Raw genomic sequence first — 3,934 nt, 5'->3', positions numbered from 1 at the left:
AGTACAATCAAGTGAGTGTGCTATCTTCTTTCGCACAGCACGTGGTAACTTGTATGAGTGTCACTGTAAGTTCACAACATCATGTGGGTGGTAACTTGTATGAGTGTCACTGTAAGTTCACAACATCATGTGAGTGTAGGTTGGTGCATTATATCATTACACAGCGCGTGATAGGTTATATGAGTCAATAAGAGTTCACAGCTGAGATGTCACTAAAAGTTCACACCGTTATATTGCATATTACGTATAAATGCAGTGTTAGTTTTTGTAGAAGTCTACACACTAACATGGTTATATAGCTATTTGTATCTTACCCAACTTATATGGCCTAACACCTGATGAGGGTTTTGACTTTTACACTACACCATCCACCCCTCCCTCCTAGGAGACTTCTGTCAAAATGTGATGGCCGGTGCCCTTTAACCTATTTTAGCGACGTCCCCACACTCTATCCTTCACCAACTGCACCGCCTAAGAAGCTGGGACATGCCAGTGAGGCATTGCTTCAGGTCCTTCAGGTGAGAGTTTGTTGCACATTTAGTCACATTAAACACTTATTTTTCGTCTGCTAGTATGTCAGCAAGGACTTACTTATGGTTTGTTAGAGCATTGTCTCTGTCATATACAATTCCTAAAAAATGTAATGGTCCACTCTCATAAAACAGTTACTGAGACAAGAGCCATTCTTTTAATAATGATTTCATAGATTTAAAACTAGTAGTCCCTAAAATAATTATCTGTTTTCTCTTTCTTTTTTGTTTCTCTAGCCAACAGAGGATCCCACCATCTACCTCCAGAAGAGAGCTCTCTGCACCCCTGTTTTGCTCTTTGATGGATCCAGCTGTCTTGTCGCAATTGGAACTACTCCCTACCCAACACCGCATTTGCCAAGGAATACCTCAGTGAAGGTGTGCTTTATCTGATGGGTTACTACTACTACTACTACTACTACTACTACTACTACTACTACACTCTGCATCTTACATATCCAAAGTGTGTAGCAACCCTCCTCTCTGTCATTCAGACGTAAATATTACAAGATGCTATCCACAAGTGCGACACCGCAGCCTCGTACAAAAGAGCCACGGCAGAGTGGAAAGATTTGATTGGGAATTAGAGCTGTGCAGGGTACTAGGGATAAATTCTATTTAAATATAAGCGGCATTATCAGTTTCAGTTCCCTAGTACTTGTCACATCTAGGTTGTGAGTGTGGGAGGGAATCTGAAGAATTTGTCAAGAGAAGATCACTTGTCGAGAAAAGAGAAGATTTAAGTTTAAAGTCTTCCTTTTAAAGTACTTACTGATGGCTTTTTTCTGTCAACCATCAAAGTATCCTCTGTGCCACAAATGTTCTGTATTCCCTAAAAAGTGGGGTTCAGTAGTTTCAAATGTTATTGACATGTAACTAGGTTTACAAACATGGCGGGAACACAAAAATTATTTGCATCTGTGCCAATACTTTTTTTATGACACTGAGTGTTAAGAAAGTATATTCGATGTTCAGTAATGATGACAAAGTGAATAATGTCAAAACACCAGATAACTTGCATTGTATCCATTGTTACCTGAAGACAGTTGACGTGTGACAGTTGTTACCTGTTGTGATGCCTTAGTGAAGTCAGAAGTAATTTCAGAAGCAACAAATACTCACAAGGTGTTACAAGGCAGTGTCATACATCAATTCAGTTAAATAATTCACATTGTTAATTCTGTGTGCTTTATTTTATTTAATGTGAATGCTTGGTCTCATTTTAAGACAGAAAAGCTAATAATGACAACTCTTGAATTAAGAAAAATCATCTTCTTAAGTAGTTCTGATTTTAAGATCTCTTCACTCAAACTAAGAAAGAAGCAAACACTGAAAGAAGAATTGACAAGCCAGTTTTGAGTTTATTTGACTTTATACAGTACTTGGAATGAATGTTTTGCCACTTATTTCAAGAGATTTCTCACTTTTCGTCTGCCTCAATATTTGGTCTTACTTCAAGAAATCTTTCCAAGTGTAATTATCTTACTGCACCGGCAGATAACTTGACTTGTTTCAAGTCTTTAGCTTCTCAAATTAGGTGTTTTTTTCTTCTTCTTATATTTACATTTTTGCAGTGTAGTGAATAAAAGAGTTTTTTAAAGAATTAAATTAAGAATTAAGAATTGTTTAAAATCTTATTTTTCTCAACAGTTGCAGGTGTCCGGATCCAGACATGATGGAGAAACACCCAGAACATTTCAACGAGAGTGAAATAAACTGGACGTGTGACAGCTTTTCTTCTCTGGGCCTTGCTTTTGTGATGAATAAATACATTTGGAATCATACCTTCTGTCTGTTTATGCATTCATTCTTGTGCAATATTAGTCCACCTCTGCTATGTCAAGAACTCTGAAATCCTTCAGCCTTTATTATTACTATGGTAATTTTGGTGATGGTGATTAATTTAACTATTAATCAGAGTTCCAAATTGTTTAGTGTATTTTATTATCATTAAACTGAACATTTAACATAATGCTGTATTAATTTTAGCTCCATGTAAAGTGAATACACAGGATTTTTCCCAGCTAATGCTCCACTCATCTGCCTTAACAATGTAGTTCAGTCATTGAACAGTCACAGTTTGTTTTGTGTGCATGTCCAACACCCATGTTGCTGTTGAAGCCAAATATTTATCTTGCTTTTTTGCTTAAGCTGTGTTCACACCGGACCTGTTTTTTTTTTCGCTGTCGCTTGGGTCGCCCCTTTGATATCGCTTCATTGCTCAGTTGCAATCGCTCGTCAATGTGGCAGAAATCAACAGACTTGCTTTTTTGCTTTGATGACGTCACTGAAGCGATCAGGGAATTTCGGGGGGGCGCTTGACTGTCATGACATGTCAGCTTCATTAAAAGTATAGCTGCAAATTAAAAGCAACAATAGATGTAAAAACACACAGAGACAATACATCTGTGATCAGTCCCCTAATTTAATTTTAACAATTTTTTCAATCTTCTCCAATTTCTCATTTTATTTTATGGAAGTGATCAATGTAAGTGCACTTGTCCTAGAGCCGCCACGATGGTCTATAATGCAAATAACTCTGTTTAGATAAAACCTACAAGCTTCTCTCCCTATGACTTTTACTAAAAATGTGTCTTGTATGTTTTCTAAAGCCTTTAAGTTACAAAAATGAAACACACTAGACTTCTGAGTATTTATACCTCCAACAGCAGAGTGCTGCTGAAAGTTATACATTTTGATACACAGGCCCTACAGGTGGCTATACATATTGCAAAACTCTGTAAAAGTACACCAAAGCATACATTTTCGTTTCTAAATATTTATTTGAAAACAAAACCATTCATACGGTCAATAAAAAACCATTTTGTTAATAATAAAAAACGAATCTCAACAGTGACTGCACCAGCCGGCGGGACTGCGGCCGAACCGCTTCAAATGTTCATTCATTCATTCATTCAGTCGCATGTTCAGTGTGTGTGTGTGTGTGTGTGTGTGTGTGTGTGTGTGTTAGTATGGCAGAGAGGAGGAGTATCAATAAAAAAAAGTTTCCACTAATTATTTCGGTGTTTATTTCTTTTATTCTTTTTTTTTTTTTAATTAAAATGCATAATATAGCCAACAATATTATTACCAAAAGTTAATCTAATTTATTATTATAGAATGTATTTAGCAAATCACCACTTTCAACTGGAGACACAGTGCAGCAGCAGCTCAGCAGCAAGAAGAAAAAAAAAAGGAATTATAAAAAGCCGACAAATAGTGTTAATTAATTGACATGAGACACTGGAGAGGTTGTCGGTCCTATTCTATAGTCTGTTTTCAGTTTTCAGAAACATCTTCTGATGCACTACCTTGGACACATCATCAGTGTTGTTTCCTGGAGTCACTGGGTGTTTCGGGTCTCACAACAGACACCCTCATCCAGGCGACCCGACCGAGGCTGA

The 3,934-nt window shown here is 37.1% G+C and overlaps 1 long non-coding RNA gene across 1 annotated transcript; it reads left to right on the top strand.

Annotated features, from left to right (window-relative positions):
• The first annotated feature begins 450 nt into the window (after positions 1-450).
• Positions 451-2,310, top strand: LOC126408466 (uncharacterized). Its single transcript, XR_007571905.1, has 3 exons — positions 451-518; positions 768-908; positions 2,181-2,310. It is a non-coding gene; the product is annotated as an uncharacterized LOC126408466 (long non-coding RNA).
• Positions 2,311-3,934: the final 1,624 nt, after the last annotated feature.

The sequence above is a fragment of the Epinephelus moara genome, chromosome 20 (genome assembly GCF_006386435.1).
Source record: "Epinephelus moara isolate mb chromosome 20, YSFRI_EMoa_1.0, whole genome shotgun sequence".
NCBI classification, from domain to species: Eukaryota; Metazoa; Chordata; class Actinopteri; order Perciformes; family Serranidae; genus Epinephelus; species Epinephelus moara.
This window is presented reverse-complemented; position numbering and strand designations above follow the sequence as displayed.